This window comes from Oreochromis aureus, linkage group 13 (genome assembly GCF_013358895.1).
Source record: "Oreochromis aureus strain Israel breed Guangdong linkage group 13, ZZ_aureus, whole genome shotgun sequence".
Classification (NCBI taxonomy): Eukaryota; Metazoa; Chordata; class Actinopteri; order Cichliformes; family Cichlidae; genus Oreochromis; species Oreochromis aureus.
In genome coordinates this window covers 7,625,507-7,645,788 of record NC_052954.1, presented here as the reverse complement: position 1 = coordinate 7,645,788, position 20,282 = coordinate 7,625,507, and the positions used below count along the sequence as shown (strand labels likewise).

Sequence of the window (20,282 nt, the reverse complement as noted above, 5' to 3'; positions counted from 1 at the left end):
AAAATGAACAGAAAAGTCAGGTTGAAACAAATCGCTCCCAAATGAAAAGTACAGCTCCTATTGACAAAATTCTTTCACCGTGAGCGACAGCAATGTCCAGTCTACCTAATTCTCAGTTTTCATGCTTGTGGAGTTTATTATATGGACGTGGTGACAGTGGAAAGACACCATGCTCTTCTGATTTTCAAACGAACCTTCTGAGCCATTTTAACATTAGAGTCTATGGAGGAGTTGGAGGGAGGAGGCTGTGCATTGGTGACATTTATGAAAGAACCATAACACCTAGTACAATAGTAAACACATTGGATGAAAGAGGACAGCGATGGCTACGTTTTGAGGGTAAAATCATACCTGTAGACCAAACACCGTGGACACAGCAGCAGTTTTAAAAAATATTTTAAGATTAATTTTTTTGCTCCTCTCACTCTAGCAGTTCAGCTGTCTCACTCTAGCCCCAACATTCCGTCCCATACACACCCATTATAAACTCTGAAACGGCTGAAAAAACATCATGAAACTTAAACTGGAACTGAAGAAAAAGTATAATAGATATTGAAAAGATAAATACAAGTTCAATAGTTGAATGTCTTGTCTTCGTTTTAAAGTTTGAATGGTGGCTCTATGTCAATATATATGGAAGTAGATACAGTTTGAAAATGAGTAAGTTGAAGGAGAATTTGAAGGGTCTCCCCATTGAAATACATGGGAAATTTTTGTTGGAAAAAGTTGAATAATTTTAAAAATATAAAAGTTAAAAATGAAAAAAATAGAAGCACACCATTCCAAAAGAAGAGGAATCTAACGGTGTTTGAATGGTTTTTCTAAGTTGAACGGTTTTGAAGGAGTTAGCGTCCAAAAAACGTACGGAATGTGAAAAAATAATAATAAAGAATAGAAGAACAATACTGTGAATGCTTTTACAAGCATTCACACTAATAATAAAGATTAGAAGAACAATACTGTGAATGCTTGAAGCATTCACACTAATAACAGATATGATTCAATGCAGAGAGGTCTATTAACACATAGTGAGTGAGAAAGGTGACTGGAAAGGAAAAACTTCATGCATCATGGGATGCATCAGCCTACGTCTATTGCAGCATAACTAAGGGAGGATTCAGGGTCACCTGGTCCATCCCTAACTATATGCTTTAGCAAAAAGGAAAGTTTTAAGCCTAATCTTGAAAGTAGAGATAGTGTCTGTCTTCTGAATCCAAACTGGAAGCTGGTTCCACAGAAGAGGGGCCTGAAAACTGAAGGCTCTGCCTCCCATTCTACTTTTAAATACTCTAGGAACAGCAAGTAGGCCTGCAGTGTGAGAGCGAAGTGCTCTAATAGGGTGATATGGTACTACAAGGTCATTAAGGGGCCTGATTATTTAAGACCTTGTATGTGAGGAGCAGGATTTTGAATTCTGGATTTAACAGGAAGCCAATGATGGGAAGCCAAAACAGGAGCATTTTGGATCAGCTGAAGGCCTTTCAGCAAGTTTTTAGGACATCCTCATAATAATGAATTGCAGAAGTCCAGCCTGGAAGTAATAAATGCATGAACTAGTTTTTCAGCGTCACTCTGAGACAGGATATTTCTAACTTTAGAGATGTTGCGCAAATGGAAGAAAGCAGTCTTCCATATTTGTTTAATATGTACGTTGAAGGACATCTCCTGGTCAAAACTGACTCCAAGGTTCCTCACAGCGTTACTGGAGGCCAAGGTAATGCCATCCAGAGTAAGAATCTGGTTAGATACCATGTTTCTAAGATTTTCAGGGCTGAGTACAATAACCTCAGTTTTATCTGAATTAAGAAGCAGAAAGTTAGCGGCCATCCAGGTCTTTATGTCCTTAAGACATTCCTGCAGTTTAACTAATTGGTGTGTGTTATCTGGCTTCATAGATGGATAGAGCTGCGTGTTATCTGCATAGCAGTGAAAATTTATGCTATGTCTTCAAATGATGTTGCCTTGGGGGAAGCATGTATAATGTAAACAGAATTGGTCCTAGCACTGAACCCTGTGGAACACCATAACTGACCTTAGTGTGTGAAGAGGACTCTCCATTTACATGTACAAATTGGAGTCTATTAGATAGATATGATACAAACCAGTGCAGCATAGTACCTGTAATACCTACAGCATTTTCTAATCGCTCTAATAGGATATTATGGTCGACAGTAGGGCTGGGCGACATATCAAAAATTTATCGTTACCGAAATTTATGACTCTCATCGACGTCATTTTGCCCATGTCGGTAAATTCGGTATTTAAAAAAAAAAGAAAAGGCATGTGCAGGTTGGCGGTGTTCATGTCCCTTTAAGACGCTGTGCTACGTTACAGACTTGACGGGGTGGAGTCACATGACTCTACTACCTGTAACAAGACGAGACACGGGTGAACAAATGGAGGACGATTTAAATGTTGAAGCAGCAGCGACGGAGGTAGAGCTGGTGGAGGAGGAAGAGGAGACGCTTGTTAACAAAAAAAATGCATCATCTGTCATGGTCCTGAGTCTGTCTACTCAGTGTTTTGTGTTTCTTTGTATTATTTCCTGTGATTGTTTATCCTGTTATATCTTTGGTTGAGGTTTGCCATTTGTTTAGGTTTTGTTCTGTGCCTGCCTGCTCCCACTTCTGTGTTCCCTCCGTCTGTCTATGGTGTCACTGTGTCCGCTCGTGAGTCTGCCTGTCTAGTTCAGTGTCCTGTCTGGTTCTCTGTGTCTGTGTGTTTCCTGTTTTATTCTGAAAGTTTGTCTCATGTCAGTGTGTTCAGTTTTACCTCTCCCTTGTCTCGTTAGCCTCATTTCTCCCAGCTGTGTCTCCCTCCTGTTGCCCATTTCCTGATTACTCCCCTGTGTATTTAAGCCCTGTGTTTTCCTGTGCTCTCTGTCGCGTCGTCTGTTTAATTCCATGTCAGTTTGCATGATTCTATGTTACCCGGTATTCATTCTGCGTCTCTCTGCCATCTCTCTTTGTGCATTTTGCTCCTCCTCCCGTGAGTGTCTGGTTTAAGTTTTGTTCTTTAGTTTTTCCCAGTTTAGGTTTGTTTACTTCCCGCTCTGCTCTTCCTGTTTTTTGTCACCTTATCACCGCTGTAAATAAACACTCACTCGCACCCCAGCCAGTACCTGCATCTTGGATCCTTTTTCAATACTCCACACGACTGCACCCCAGCCGTGACAGTACGACGCGACCACAAGATGGATCCAGCGGACTTGCTCGGGGAGAGCGACCTCACACGCGCCCTACGCCTGGTGGACTGGGTAACCCACACCTCCAACGCACGAGCGAAGGTTGTGGGGATAAATGCCATTGAGGCTATCCTGGCCGGAAATCCCTATCTCCACCAGGTCAGGGGATTTACGGACTTAATCTCTGAGTTGCATAAAGCCCGGGAGGCGGTGCAAGCTCGGGAAGTAGCGGATTCTGCTCAGCAACAGCGGACTACGACCGTCCCGAAGCAGCCGTCTCAGCTTCACCCACCGGAGGTTTCACTGCCCGACCCGCCGGAGGTTTTGCCCTGCTCATCGGAGCCGTCAGCGGTGGGGAAGCAACGATCGCGCCGCCGGCGCTTCACCCCACAGCCGGATTCGGGAACTACTGTGCGACCAGCTGTGGTGAGTTCAAAGGACGCTGGTGCTTCTGAGACTGTGTTTTCTGGGGCTGTTCATGGTGAGAGTAGAGACAGTACACGGCGCTTACCTACCTTCGTGGTAACTGACCTCTAACAAGTTGGCATTTTCAAAACATCCATAACAGTAACTGACTGTGTTTCATCCATTCCACCACCAACTCCAGTTTCACTTCAACCAGTACATCAGCTTTTAGCCAGCTCATTAGCCCAGCCTCCATCTATTCCATTAGCCTGGTCACCTGCCCCCTCCATACTGGAGGCTGTGTCTGCGCCACCCATTTTGAATCCCGTTCCTGGCGCCCATTTTAAGCGGAGAGACAAACACATTAAAACCACTCTAGTTTCTCAGAAACTGGTTAATTTAGAGACTGGTACTCGCCCCAGGGCCTCCCCAGAGACTGAGTTTCTGCCTTCAGCCGACTCTGGACCCCTGGAGGCCAAGATGCCAGCTAAGGACGGTACCGTGCCAGTGCTGCCGGGGCAAAGCCAGTGCTCTGCGCAGTTTCAGTTACCGGTGACTTTGCCAGAGGTCCCCGCACCTGCTGGTTTTGTTCCGTCCCTGCCAGAGGTCTCCGCACCTGCTGGTTTTGTTCCGTCCCTGCCAGAGGTCTCCGCACCTGCTGGTTCTGTTCCGTCGCTGCCAGAGGTCCCCGCACCTGCTGGTTCTGTTCCGTCGCTGCCAGAGGTCCCCGCACCTGCTGGTTCTGTTCCGTCGCTGCCAGAGGTCCCGCACCTGCTGGTTCTGTTCCGTCGCTGCCAGAGGTCCCCGCACCTGCTGGTTCTGTTCCGTCGCTGCCAGAGGTCCCGCACCTGCTGGTTCTGTTCCGTCGCTGCCAGAGGTCCCCGCACCTGCTGGTTCTGTTCCGTCGCTGCCAGAGGTCCCCGCACCTGCTGGTTCTGTTCCGTCGCTGCCAGAGGTCCCCGCACCTGCTGGTTCTGTTCCGTCGCTGCCAGAGGTCCCGCACCTGCTGGTTCTGTTCCGTCGCTGCCAGAGGTCCCCGCACCTGCTGGTTCTGTTCCGTCGCTGCCAGAGGTCCCCGCACCTGCTGGTTCTGTTCCGTCGCTGCCAGAGGTCTCCGCACCTGCTGGTTCTGTCCTGTGTGTGCCAGGGGCTCCAGTGCCCACTGGTTCTGAGACTAGGGGGCCCAAGGAGCCCGTCCAGCCGGCAGCTGCAGCCTCATCATCCTCGCCGGCTGCAGCTTCATCCACACCGCCGGCAGCAGCAGCAGCTTCATCCACACCGCCGGCAGCAGCAGCAGCAGCTCCATCCTCGCCTGCTGCAGCAGCTCCATCCTCGCCTGCTGCAGCAGCTCCATCCTCGCCTGCTGCAGCAGCTCCATCCTCGCCTGCTGCAGCAGCTCCATCTCGCCTGCTGCAGCAGCTCCATCCTCGCCTGCTGCAGCAGCTCCATCCTCGCCTGCTGCAGCAGCTCCATCCTCGCCTGCTGCAGCAGCTCCATCCTCGGCTGCTGCAGCAGCTCCATCCTCGGCTGCTGCAGCAGCTCCATCCTCGCCTGCTGCAGCAGCTTCATCCTCGCCTGCTGCAGCCTCATCATCCTCGCCAGCTGCAGCCTCCGAGGCTTCATCCTCGCCTGGTCCAGCTCCCGCTTCATCAGCGTCGCCTGCAGCAGCCTCCTCATCAGCTTCATCAGCTTCGCCTGGTCCAGCTTCCTCATCAGCTTCATCAGCTTCGCCTGGTCCAGCTTCAGCATCCTCAGCGTCGCCTGGTCCATCTTCAGCGTTGCCTGCATCAGCCTCTGCATCAGCTTCATCAGCTTCAGCGTCGTCTGGTCCAGATTCAGCTTCAGCTTCGCCGTCATCTGGTCCAGCCTCCGCATCAGCTTCGCCGTCGTCTGGTCCAGATTCAGCTTCGCCTGGTCCAGATTCGGCTTCGGCTTTGCCGTCGTCTGGTCCAGCCTCCGCATCGGCTTCATCCTCGCCTGGTCCAGCTCCGGCTTCATCCTCGCCTGGTCCAGCTCCTGCTTCAGCTTCGCCTGGTCCAGCCTCATCATCGGCTTCGGCGTCGCCTGCAGTGGCCTCCTCTTCAGCGTCGCCTGCAGTGGCCTCGTCAGCGTCATCAGCTTCGTTTGACCCAGCCTCTGCATCAGCTTTGTCTTCGCCTGGTCCAGCTTCAGCCTCGGCTTCAGCCTCCGCCTCGTCTGGTCCAGCCTCCGCCTCAGCTTCATCAGCTCCGTCTGGTCCAGCCTCCGCCTCAGCTTCGGCCTCGCCTGCAGCCGTCTCCTCATCAGCCTCCGCTTCGGCCTCGCCTGCAGCCGTCTCCTCATCAGCCTCCGCTTCGGCCTCGCCTGCAGCCGTCTCCTCATCAGCCTCCGCTTCGGCCTCGCCTGCAGCCGTCTCCTCATCAGCCTCCGCTTCGGCCTCGCCTGCAGCCGTCTCCTCATCAGCCTCCGCTTCGGCCTCGCCTGCAGCAGTCTTCTCATCAGCCTCCGCTTCAACTGCAGCATCTACATCACCGCCTGCAGCATCTACATCACCGCCTGCGGCATCTACATCTACATCACCGCCTGCGGCATCTACATCACCGCCTGCGGCATCCACATCACCGCCTGCAACAGTCCCGCTGCCATCAGGTTCCGCCTCTGTGTCTTCATCCACGTCTGGTCCAGCTTCATCTCCACCCTCGTCTGGCCCTGCCTCGTCTGGCCCTGCCTCGTCTGGCCCTGCCTCGTCTGGCCCTGCCTCGTCTGGCCCTGCCTCGTCTGGCCCTGCCTCGTCTGGCCCTGCCTCGTCTGGCCCTGCCTCGTCTGGCCCTGCCTCGCCTGGCCCTGCCTCGCCTGGCCCTGCCTCGTCTGGCCCTGCCTCGTCTGGCCCTGCCTCGTCTGGCCCTGCCTCGTCTGGCCCTGCCTCGTCTGGCCCTGCCTCGTCTGGCCCTGCCTCGTCTGGCCCTGCCTCGTCTGGCCCTGCCTCGTCTGGCCCTGCCTCGTCTGGCCTGGCCCTGCCTGGCCCTGCCTCGTCTGGCCCTGCCTCGTCTGGCCCTGCCTCGCCTGGCCCTGCCTCGTCTGGCCCTGCCTCGTCTGGCCCTGCCTCGCCTGGCCCTGCCTCGTCTGGCCCTGCCTCGTCTGGCCCTGCCTCGTCTGGCCCTGCCTCGTCTGGCCGTCTGGCCCTGCCTCGTCTGCCTGGCCCTGCCTCGCCTGGCCCTGCCTGCCTGGCCCTGCCTCGTCTGGCCCTGCCTCGCCTGGCCCTGCCTCGTCTGGCCCTGCCTCGTCTGGCCCTGCCTCGTCTGGCCCTGCCTCGTCTGGCCCTGCCTCGCCTGGCCCTGCCTCGTCTGGCCCTGCCTGCCTCTGGCCCTGCCTCGTCTGGCCCTGCCTCGTCTGGCCCTGCCTCGTCTGGCCCTGCCTCGTCTGGCCCTGCCTCGTCTGGCCCTGCCTCGTCTGGCCCTGCCTCGTCTGGGCCCTGCCTCGCCTGGCCCTGCCTCGCCTGGCCCTGCCTCGCCTGGCCTGCCTCGCCTGGCCCTGCCTCGTCTGGCCCTGCCTCGTCTGCCTGCCCTGCCTCGTCTGGCCCTGCCTCGCCTGGCCCTGCCTCGTCTGGCCCTGCCTCGTCTGGCCCTGCCTCGTCTGGCCCTGCCTCGTCTGGCCCTGCCTCGTCTGGCCCTGCGGTTGCCACACCGTCATGCGACCCAGCTCGTCTTGTTCCGCCTCGCCTCTGCCGGCCGTTTTCCAGGCCTCTAAGTTGGCATCATGGCCGTCGAGGACTGCCTCCGGAAAGAGTTCGTCGCCGCCGCTGGCATCGCGGCCGACCTCCGGACCTGCTCAGTGGCCGCCACTGCCTTCCAAGTGGTCGGCCTCCTGCTTGGTTTTGCCCGTCGCCACCGTTGCTGTCCTCACGGCCGGCCCCCTGAACTTGGCCGTCTGGGCCTTTTTGGACTCTGTCCCTCCGTCCTGGACCCCCACCGCCCGCCCTGGTCGGGTCGTTTTCTGTTTTTTGTCTTTTGGGGTTTCTTTTGGGCAGGTTGTGTTTCTGTTGGGCTGTCTGGAGCCAGCCCTTGAGGGGGGGGGTACTGTCATGGTCCTGAGTCTGTCTACTCAGTGTTTTGTGTTTCTTTGTATTATTTCCTGTGATTGTTTATCCTGTTATATCTTTGGTTGAGGTTTGCCATTTGTTTAGGTTTTGTTCTGTGCCTGCCTGCTCCCACTTCTGTGTTCCCTCCGTCTGTCTATGGTGTCACTGTGTCCGCTCGTGAGTCTGCCTGTCTAGTTCAGTGTCCTGTCTGGTTCTCTGTGTCTGTGTGTTTCCTGTTTTATTCTGAAAGTTTGTCTCATGTCAGTGTGTTCAGTTTTACCTCTCCCTTGTCTCATTAGCCTCATTTCTCCCAGCTGTGTCTCCCTCCTGTTGCCCATTTCCTGATTACTCCCCTGTGTATTTAAGCCCTGTGTTTTCCTGTGCTCTCTGTCGCGTCGTCTGTTTAATTCCATGTCAGTTCGCATGATTCTATGTTACCCGGTATTCATTCTGCGTCTCTCTGCCATCTCTCTTTGTGCATTTTGCTCCTCCTCCCGTGAGTGTCTGGTTTAAGTTTTGTTCTTTAGTTTTTCCCAGTTTAGGTTTGTTTACTCCCCGCTCTGCTCTTCCTGTTTTTTGTCACCTTATCACCGCTGTAAATAAACACTCACTCGCACCCCAGCCAGTACCTGCATCTTGGATCCTTTTTCAATACTCCACACGACTGCACCCCAGCCGTGACATCATCAATCGTTTGGCAACATTTTGGATTCAACAAGGATGATATTGATCAAAAAAATTGTTAAATGTAAACTCTGCAAAAAGACTGTTGCGTCAAGTCAAGGTAACACAACCAACCTCTTCCACCACCTGCAGCACAACCATGTGATTCAATTCGAAGACATAAAAAAAGCTCAACGCGAGAAGAGATTAGGAGGACCAGCAAAAACGTCTTCCTCCACCAGGCAGCGGTCAATAACCGAAGCATTTGCTAGTACTCAACTATATGAGCGAACTTCAAAAAGATGGCAAGAAATCACAAATGCTATAGGCTACCACATAGCAAAAGACATGGCTCCTATTGCTACAGTGGACGCATAGCGGGTTCAGACACTTCATGAAAATAATTGACAAGAGATACGAACTCCCATCACGAAAATATTTTTCAAAAACTATCATTCCCAGCATGTACAGCACAGAGAGGGAAAAGGTTGCTGCTGAATTGAGATACGTTAAGCACGTTGCAGCCACATCCGATCTCTGGTCCAGCCGCACAATGGAGCCGTATATTAGTCTCACAGTTCATTACATCGACAACAAATGGGAGCTGCGTACCAGAGTGCTCGAGACGGCCTATTTTCCATCTGATCACATGGGGGAGATGGTTGGACAGGGGTTGAGAGCGATGCTGTCTGCATGGGACATCAGTGAAGAGGACCTTGTTGCTATAACAACTGACAACGGCCCAAATATTGTGAAAGCTGTCAAGCTCAATAAATGGACACGGGTGCAATGTTTTGGGCACAGGCTGCACCTGGCAATCGGTAAGTGTGTACATCTTAATATATTTGGGTGGTGACATCTGGTGTGTTTTAAAGTGACTTTAATTCTGTGCGTCATATTCAAAATTGAAAGTATTAATGTTTGAAAAAATACATGATTTTTAAAATGTTTTATTACTGTGCCAACCCTTTTTAATTTTGTAAATATGGTCTGAGAGGTCTTATTTAATTCTTACTTTATTTTGCTTGCTTTATTTGAGAATTAGACCATGAATTGGGGTGATGTTGGGTGTGAAGATTTGGATAGATATTTAAAATTTATGCCTTTTTTCAGTTTTTATTTTCAAGACTTTTTTTTTTATAACTTGGCAGTCCCTTTGTAATTTTTCAAATTTTGGTAGAAGTGAGAAGTGTTATTGTTGCATTCAAGTACATCCAATAAAGGTAAATGTAATATTTTTAGTAGCTAAAATCTGATGAGGAATACTTCATTTTATTTTTTCTAGTTTAGTTCAGTTTTTCCCCTGAAAAAGTTCTGTGGTCAGTGGAGGTTTACATGGCAGTTAAATGACTACAACAATTTTTCCTATTCTTAATGTTTGCATGTGTGTGTTTTTGCTTGTTTGTTTCAGAAAACACCCTGAAAAAAATCACCCCCCTGTGGAACGGGCAACAAAGACCTGCAAAAAGATTGTTAGTACCTTTTCCTACAGCTGGAAAAAGAAGAAGGCATTACGGAAGGCACAACAAGAGATGAACCTACCAATGCACAAGCTCAAAACGGCATGTCCAACCAGATGGGGATCCATGCAGATGATGACAGCACGGATCCTTGAGCAGAAAAATGCCATCACCTGGGTAGGTTAAATGATCCTTCATTATCTATTTTATTGTGTGCATTCAGGTAATGCATTTAGCCTTTATTGTGATTGCTCTGATCTACCATTTAAGATGAAATAAATAATTAAATTAAAATAATAAATAATTATTATTACAGGTCCTCACTGATGACAGAGCATCAAGACATCTTGTTCCGACGTGGTCAGACCTGGATGTCTTGGAGGCAGTCAACAAAGCTCTTGCTCCATTGGTAGAGTTTACGGACGCCCTGTCAGGGGAAGAGTATGTCACCATCTCATCTGTGAAGCCTGTCCTACACATCCTCCATTCACGAGTGCTGGCTGAGGAAGAAGACGATGTGACGCTGACCAAAACCATAAAATCTGAAATCCTTGCATACCTTGACGACAAGTTTTCAGATCCTCCCACTGTAGAGCTTTTGGACACAGCCAGCTTTGTTGACCCCAGATTCAAAGCTGCATATATTTCTGCCGACCGTGTTACTACCATTCAAGAGAAAGTGAAAATGGAGATGAAGTCAGCAGCTGCAGTCCACCCAGAAAGTACAGCAGAGAGCACAGAGCCTCAGCCTTCTACATCATCCGAAGAAAAAAAGCGAAAGAGATCACTGGGAAGGTTTTTCAAAGAAAGTGAGACTCTCTCTTCAACTGCACCCACTGTGTCACCTGAGCAAGCAATAGAAGCTGAGCTGAGCAGCTATTCAGTGTGTCCTGTCCAGGACAGTGAGGAAAATCCACTAGATTGGTGGAGAAAGCATCAAGTAAACTTTCCCACTCTAAGTAAAGTTGCAAAAAAGTATCTTTGCATCCCAGCCACCAGCTCCCCATCCGAGCGGGTTTTCAGTTCTGGAGGAAACATTGTGACATGCCTCAGATCCTGCCTGAAACCTGACATGGTCAATATGCTTGTGTTTCTTAGCAAGAACCTGGAGTAAACACTACTCAGTTAAACATCTACAACAGTAGTTTGATTGAACCGCTCAGGATACCAAGTCTGCTGCTGCCCCTTTTTGAAGTGCCCTGTTCAAGCCCTGCCTAATTTTAACTATCAGTGTTCTATTGAAGTTTTTTGCACACAGCACTATTTAATGTTTTTGTTTAAGAGTTTATAGTTTTCACTAGTCACATGGCAGTGCTTAGTATTTATTATAGTTTTTTCTGTGTTCAATTGACATTTGTGTTTGTGACATTATTTGTTTACAAGTTATAGTACCTCAAGGCCTTAGCAGAGATAGGCCTTTGTCCATGATGGCATTACATTTGCACAATCATTGTTTACTTTGTGAATAGCCAATGTGAAACATATTTATTATTAAACTATTTTATTTACAAGGGATACACATTTTTTAGAGAGCATGGTTACATATTGTATCCTACACTTTTTATTTTGTTCAGTTAATAAATCTTAACCACTAAAAGTACTTACTACTATTGTCTTCATTTATTTTCAGTGACATTTTACAATCCTTTAAAGTGGTAATAATATAATTGCAATGAATAGGTCTAGGGGTAATAATATTATCAAAATAACTGGAGGAACTATGCTGCCTGCCACAGCCCCATCAAATGAAAAAAAAAAAAAAAAGTTTGTTTTTTTGGCACTTGGGGTGGTTATCGTCGATTTATCGTTATCGAGGTTAACTGCTCAATTTATCGTGATATTGATTTTAGGCCATATCGCCCAGCCCTAGTCGACAGTATCGAACGCTGCACTGAGGTCTAGCAGGACAAGCACAGAGATGAGTCCACTGTCAGAGGCCATAAGAAGATCATTTGTAACCTTCACTAAAGCCGTTTCTGTTTCTGTACAATGTATGAAAAGATCTTTACTGCAGATACTACTATGGCTCTGCAGATTTTTTCTTTTCTTTTAACCTATGTCGCCTCACCTTGAGGTTGGCAAATCTGTCTATCACATTTTGGTGGTCAAGTCTCTCAAGCATCTCTTTCTCAACTGACATCACAGCCAGGTGCTGGAGTCTGCTTTGACCCATGGTCCTTCTCAGCCAGGTATGGAGCTGACTCCAGACTCTAAAAGACCTTTGACAGATACAGCTCTAACTGGGTTTGTTAGGGCAACCTGAATAACAGTTTTCAGTGTGGGGAAAATCTGATTATCCAGAAGATTGTACAATGTTAACATATCTGGAATGGCATCAGCCTCACTCTTGAGCTTCAAAAAGTTTTTGGCAACTGTGACTTCCTCTGACTGAAGTTCAATATGGTAATGCAGTGCCAGGGCTGACCACCCAGTTTGTTTTGCAGATTCTGTATAGCAGCTTTAATATAGGGAGAACACAACTTCCAGACTGTATGAGTAAAATTAGTTGTTGTTTTTTGTCTTTGCCAGTTTAACTTTTTTTGTTTTGCCTGTTAGTACTCCCTGTCTGTTTTCTTACCTGGTTCTTCCTGATCTTGTACTTGATAGTACTCTTGTACTTCTCATGTTCCCCTCTTTCCTCTCTCCCCTCTTTGGACTGACAATCATACACAAATAGATTGTATTCAATTAGATTACAAAAATACTACTAAGATCACTAATAAAAAAAGTCCTCTCTCAGTGTACTTTCAATCAAAAGGCAAATACCCAAACCACATGTACACATAATAAAGGATATAAGTATTGAAACACTGATCCAACATTATCCTTTATTGATGGATCATTTGATCTTACACTTTTACCTGAATGTGGCTCCTGTTTTTGAAAAAACTTCCTCATATCCATTATGAACCTGGCTGTGTCTCTGTACACAAACACACACACACACACACACACACACACACACACACACACACACACACACACACACACACACAACGGGAGTTATAAGGTTAATGGGCATCCAGTCAGTTAGCTAGTTAGTACCTTGGGTTCGATATGAGCACATGCATATATGACAAAATAACCAGTTTCTGTCATTACATTTTAAACAGGACAGTTGTAACAGCAGTAGCTACGGACAATGTTAAGTTTTAGATTTTAAATAGGCTGTATACATTTCAATGGGAGCAACAGGACGGCCAAATGTCACTGAATTTACTACAGAGCAGGACGGATTGTAGGGCAGTAAACATAGTCGGGGAACACGTTTTCAACACTGCAGGTTACCTGGGTGTAATGTTTTTCAGCTAAAAAGAAACATGGCCTGACTCCTACCTAAATATATAAAGAGTGACTGAAGGTTAAATGCAGCTAATATGTCCTGTTTTAAGCCAGGCACTTCCACCTCTGCTCCGTCTCAGCCACTATCGCTCTGGCACTGCAGCAACGGCAATGTTGCCAACTCCTCAGTAAGGAAAATCGCTATTGGCTGTCCTAAAAGTCGCTAGAAGTCGCTAAATGACGTCATCGCCTAATTGGAGAGAGAAATAACATCGTGGAAGAGACATAAAGTGAGTAAAATACGTCCTAAATGCAGTTAGAATTTATTTAGAACTACAAATTAAATTTCTTTTAGTAATTATTGTTTTTTAATGTCACAATTCCAACCCTGCACCTTTATCCGGGTTTGGACCGGCAAAAGTGACCCGAAATTGGCACTCTGGTGGAGTTACTTTGTGTGTGTGAGTGTGTGTTTATAAGTAGTTTTAAACCTTGTGATCCACAAAACAGCATAACAGTAAAAGAAGAACTGACTGCATAACAGTCAGTGCGGGAGCAGCGGCTTCGCTCATGCACGATTCATTTGCCGTTTGGAGGCATAGATGTGAACATCTCCTGCCCTGATAGCAGCTGGGGGAGGACTATCCTCCGCCTGTGAGTGCTTTGGCACGGGTGAGGTGCCCATGGCAGCACCGCTGCTTGTTGAGAGTAAGAGCAATACGCGTTTTCACGTCAAAAAGTCGTCATAAATAAGTCTCCAATAATACCAGAAAAAGTCGCCAGATTTGTCGCTAGTCGCTTTAAAAAATAAAAAAAAGTCGCTAAGGGGTCTGAAAACTCGCTAAATATAGCGACAAAGTCGCTAAGTTGGCAACACTGAACGGAGCTAGAGCCACGGTAGGGGAGAGCTGAGCTGGAACAAACCATTTTGGGAGGGGGGGACGGGTTATCTATACTTTTGTTGTTAAAATGTACCATCTCAATTAAGTACTGTATGCTTTTTTTATTTTTAGTAGTGTGTCCCACAAACAAAAAATATTGTCAAAAAAAGTAAGAAATCTTTGGGGGTGCTTTGATTCATTTTTGGGGGTGCTGAAGCACCCCCCGAAATGGGCTAAAATCGCCCCTGTCTGTCCCTGTGAGTTTTCCAAAGCTGGGGAAATGGTGTCAAAAAAACAAAACGCAATAGACTGAATGCAAAAACATTGGATAAACCTATTTTTCTGAATAGAAATTTATAATAAACTGAGTCAAATGGGTAATATTACATTCACAATACTTTCATTTTAATTTTCACTTAATGTCATTCACAATATATTTTAAAGATGTCTACAATATTTGCAATATAAAAGATATAAAATGATTCCATGGAAAGTACAATACCTTACAGTGTACAAGTATGACTAGGTCATTGAATCAGTGTCTGTTGTGAGTCTCAAGTAAGTTGCCTGCAATGATATTTAAGGTCCAGCAGGTGTCAGTATGGAGCAAAACAGTTTGGGGAATGTGCTGAAACGCTTCACGAGGCCCCATCTACCCATCACTACTTGTAGCCATCGCTGCTGCTGCTGCCGCTGCTGTCCGTTGCCCCGTGCAAATATGACCGTGCAATTAAACCCGGATATTTAAACCGTCCGGGCAGGTTTTTTTTTTCTTTTCCCCCTCCGCCCTTTTTTTTGATTATTACACAAATGGGAAAATTTTACCGAAATAATGACAATTATCGCTTTACTTTTAAAAATGTTTTTTTTTTTTAAATTAATTTAAGTCGACAGGATAGTTTCATTAATCAGCGGACTGTCCACCCGGTAGCCCAGGTCATTTCCTTTGGTTTGAGGTTTTAGCAGCCACTTTGAGCAGTGATGTTATGTTAAAGTGATGTTACGTTAAAGTAGGAATAGGTTGAGGGGGAGCTCTCACACTCAGACACCAGGCGGCACTCGGTATCCAGCTGTAACTGTGGGGTCCAGGCAGGGCCGTGCAGAGACGTTTACAGGGGCGGGTGCTCAAAGCTAAAAAGGGGCACATTGAACCAGGCTGAATAACAACAACACACATTCATCAAGAATCTAATATGGGATCGCATCATACTATATCACTGTTGTGAGGCAAAGTAAACGTAGCCTATGTTTTACCTGATGGGTACAATGTTGGTGTTGAGGGGTTGCTGCTGCTCCTGCTGCTGATAGTGCTGGAGGGCAGGGCTGTGTTGATCTGAGACTGTAGACATTAAAAAGTCCATAGGAGAGATGGTAGCTGACTAAACAAGGGTCATGAGATATATAAATAACAAAATGCAAAGATTGGTGACAGTGCTTGGAACCATAAGGCAACAAAAAACAGAAATAAACAAGGCTCTGCCTGTGATTCACTCTTTGCCTCTCTTCCTCCTTCTATTTCCTCATCTCATCTATCACTCTCCACTTGCTGTCCATCTGAGAACAAGGCACAACTTGCTATTGCAATAAACTATTATTTAATTATCCACACTTAACAACTCTTACACTTAATCTATAATAAAATGATGACAGAAAAATGTTATAGAAGCAAAACATTTCAGTTGTGCTTATTATTATTTTTATACTGGAATACCTCTCCAGCAACTGGTACATGTGTTAATGTTACCTGTGCTCTTTGTAATCCAGCTGCTGAGAGATTCACTGCCTTTAGTAGCCTCACAAAGCTCCTACTGTTTCCTCCTCATTCCTTACCAGCCATGTCTGGACAATATTATATCATGAGTAATAATTTAAAAATCCATATACATAAAACACACACATGCATGCACACGCAGTGGTATTTTTTAGACCTTCTTCAGAATACTGTATATACTGTGGGCAGAAGTTTCCATCATGGTGCTGATCCAGAATCCTTCCCTTATTATTTATTACTAGAGCTACAATAATAAAGCGATGAGGGAAAAAAAGTAATAAATATGAAATAATGTATTTATGATGATTCCATTTGTTTCACTATCCACTCTGTGCAGGCAGAAAGCTTATTACATTTTTAAACTGTAGAGATACAATAATTTTGCTGCTGTAAAATCAGCATTTTGTCTTATTTAAAATATAAATCGAATATAATCTGTTTCTTAATGTATGTTCTTTGAAATACAGCATGTTTTTAAATATTATATTTATAATAATCCATTATTATGTGGACATGCATATTAGATCATTTTAAGTGACATATAATCCCTCCAGAAAGGCAGGAAAAGCCCTGTAACTTACTTTAAAACTAAATATGTTCCCTAAAACGGTGGAAAGAGCTACAGACCCACGACAGCCCTACCCAGTTAGCCAGCAGCTATGACCAGCACTACTTGTGCAGTTAATAAAAAGGACAGGTAATGTTTGTCGCGCTGTTACACACACAGCACGCTCGTTTGTTTCAGTTCGTCAGTTGTCACAAGACAGCTTACCAACGTGTACATAATAAGCTAATACTCCTGTGTGCTACATACTACAGTGTATGCTCTACACCTACTTACTGGTTTTGTCGCATCAGTCTGTGTGTCTGAGGTAATTTGTGTTCCTCCTACAGCTCCGTCCGGACCGCAAAAAATGCGCGTGCTCTTTGTGAGCTCGTTCCCGGCTCGTAACCAGCGCATTCTGCCGTCAAGGGTGCTCATTGGTTAATGGTGATCATGTTACTGATGCAAGCCAGATCCTTTTATTTAGCAAAACTGTGATTAATAGTTAAATATTATTGTTGAGGGGCACAGACAGGACTCCGCACGCACACACACACACATTTGAAAAAAAAAAAATTAAAAATTAAAAAAATATTTGCCTCAACAAAAGGGCACTTTGGGCACCCATCAGGAAAGGGGCGGGTGCTCAAGCCCCCCCCCCCGCCCCACCCTGCACGTGCCTTGGTCCAGGGTGCACTGATGCGAACCCTCAAGCCTCCTCTCTGTCTCTCTCCATCTCTGTCCCTGTTGCCTACCTGAATATCTATACGTAACGTTAAACGATCCATTTCTGGGGAAGAGGAAGACAGTTTTGGGGTTGCTTTGCATTACTTTGAATGAAAGAATTACCTTGAACGGTTTTAAATTCATCATTCAGACTGAATGATGAATTTAAAAAATTGCATTTATAAATTTCAGTCCTATAAGTGTCACTATATACCAAGTAGTACTGAAGAAATTTAAAATGAAATATTATGTGAAAAAAAGGACTCTCCGCAGTCCTGTGAAAACTACAGTAGATTACCCCCATGATTTATGCAGAACCACAAAGATTAACAAAAATTCACAGTAATCATTTTCTTTATGACCCACTATTCTTTACAACATTACTTCAGTTCACTGAGGTTTGTTGCAGCTTTCGTAAAGTCCCGCCACAGCATTTCATACAGGTTGAGGTCTGGACTTTGACCGGAGCATTACAACACCTCAAGCTATTATTTACTTTACAATAGAATAGAGTAGCCACTTTATTATCATTCAGAACCTCCATCAGTTAGTGCACATCAGAACACAATTTTGGTGCATTTCTAATTCTAAATATATATATATATATATATATATATATATATATATATATATATATATATATATATATATATATATATATATATATATATATGTGTATATATATATATATATTTTTTATATATGAAGAATCTAGGATATATGCATGCAAGAATATGATGAAAAATGTGTGTATATACATATTATTAGTTAAGAAAACCCAATGCTTCCTGCAGAAGTTCTCTGATGACTCTGCAATAGTCGGCCTCATCACTGATGGGGACGACAAGGAGTACAGAGACTCAAGACTTTGTGGACTGGTGCCAGCTGAACTACCTCCAGATCAATGCCAGTAAAACCAAGGAGCTGGTGGTAGACTTCCGCAGGCACAAACATCCTCCACTGCAACCACTGAACATCCAAGGTATGGACATCGAGGCTGTGGACAGCTACAGGTACCTTGGTGTTCATCTGAACAGCAAACTGGACTGGACTCATAACTCAGACGCCCTCTACAGGAAAGGGCAGAGCAGACTGTACCTGCTGCGGAGACTCAGGTCGTTTGGAGTGGAGGGCCCACTCCTGAAGACCTTCTATGACTCTGTGGTGGCCTCAGCCATCTTTTATGGTGCGGTCTGCTGGGGCGGCAACATCTCTGCTGGGGACAGGAAGAGACTGAACAGGCTGATCCGAAGGGCCAGCTCTGTTCTAGGATGCCCTCTGGACCCAGTGGAGGTGGTGAGTGACAGGAGAATGGCGGCTAAGCTGTCATCCCTGTTGGACAACATCTCCCACCCCATGCATGAGACTGTGACAGCACTGAGCAGCTCCTTCAGTGGGAGACTGCGGCACCCACGGTGTGGGACGGAGAGATTTCGCAGGTCTTTCCTCCCCACTGCTGTCAGACTCCACAATAAAGACTTTTGCAGCTGATCAAACACACACATCCACACATGTGCAATAACACTAATGTGCAATAATCTTTTCTGGCATCGTTGTATTTTTACTCAGTTGTATATAGCATTTGTATTCTATTTTTATCTTATTGTATATTTTATTCTATTTTATTCTACTGTATATAGTATTTTATTTTATTCTATTCTGTACAGTTGTGTACTGTATTTATTCTTATTTTATTTTATTCTAATTTTTGCTTCATAACTTTTGCACTGTCCACTTCCTGCTGTGACAAAACAAATTTCCCACGTGTGGGACTAATAAAGGTTATCTTATCTTATCTTATCTTAATTCCAGTTATTCTGCTGTTGATTTGCTGTTTGGGATTGTTGTCCTTTTGCCTGGTTCAGTCTGGCCCAAGCTTTAGCTGTCACACAGAGGGCATCACATTTGACTCTAGAATACTTTGATATACAGAGTGCAGTGATTGCATGGTTCCTATAGTATAGTTTAGTTTAATTTAGTGTCGCTTCATTAAAGACACACACGGGTCCATAACCAAACATCTCCACTTAATATCATTAAAGTGAGTTATTTTCATGTTTTGGTCCCTCCTAAAAATTAATTACATATGCTGAATAAAGGTTTCCATGGAAACATAAATTATATTATCAGAACAGCCAAACTGTAATATAAAACTAACAAAAACAATAATGAATTGTGGTCATTAATTGTGGTCATTTGTTGAAAAAATAATTCTTTTGAGTTTGATTCTTGTAGTTTCAAATGCTATTGTTTATTTTGTTATGTTACATATATCTTGTAAGTTTGTGGCATTGCTCATCTACAAAGCTACAGAGTTTAGCCTGAATATACAAACTGTTAATAATTATATCAATTTAAAAACTTCTCCCTAGTTGTTTTTATTTACTTATTTTTTTTTAAATTCAGAGGAGAAGTACTTTGCAAGTTGTCTGAAGGCATTTTGAAGACGTTTTGAGGTAAGTTTGGCACATCTTCTTGGTCAAACAAAGGTACATTAGCTACATGCTAACCCTCAGCATTCACAGACTAGAGCTGTGTCCCAAAACGTCGGCTGCATCCTCCTGAGGACCCGGCCTTCGCGGTCTACGTGGGCCGGGTCCTTCGAAGACCGAGAAGGCCGGAAGTGAGCGGCTGTGAAATGGGACGGTCTAGCCTTCAGATTTGCGTCACCGCTGTGTCGGTGGAGTTTAATAAACTCGGCCGTCTGCTCCTTGCTATCTAAAATATAACAGGACACTGGCGTAAATTCTCGACCGTCTCACACTTCTGTTTAATCAGTTTTCTTTTTGACGTTTATTCAGCTGTGTGAAAATCCCGGAGGAACCCACCCGATGGATTAATAAAGTTTTATTTAATCTAATAATCTAATAACTTTTTTTTTTTTTTTTTTTTTTTTTTTTTTTTTTTTTTCACCTGTCCCGTTTGGTTCTTTTGCCATCAGAATTATTGTCTAAAAGGCGAAGAAAGATGCCCAACGGATTTATTTTTTACCAAATGGACCATCCCAGCCTTGCCGTAATGGTCCATTTGATTCAACTTTATTGTTTATTTTATTTTCACTTGCTGAATACGGGACAGACTTGACTGGAGGAGAGAACGTGGAGAAAGAAAGAGGGAAGAAAAAAAAACCTGAGAAGAGGGACGGGGAAAAGGGCAAAAACAAAACCAACAGAATAAGCAGACAAAAAATACATATATCGATCACCTGGATCACCTGTTGAGAAAAAAAAGAAAGCAAGCAGAAGAAAACGAGAGTAATAAACAAGATCACAATGATATATGGGAATATGACAGTAAATACTAAATATT

At 45.4% G+C, this 20,282-nt stretch overlaps 1 long non-coding RNA gene across 1 annotated transcript; it reads right to left on the bottom strand.

Moving 5' to 3' along the window:
- Positions 1–14,729: 14,729 nt before the first annotated feature.
- LOC120443337 lies at positions 14,730–15,232 on the bottom strand. Its single transcript, XR_005615363.1, has 2 exons — positions 15,187–15,232; positions 14,730–15,063 (listed from the first exon to the last, which is right to left on the bottom strand). It is a non-coding gene; the product is annotated as an uncharacterized LOC120443337 (long non-coding RNA).
- Between the last annotated feature and the right edge of the window lie 5,050 nt (positions 15,233–20,282).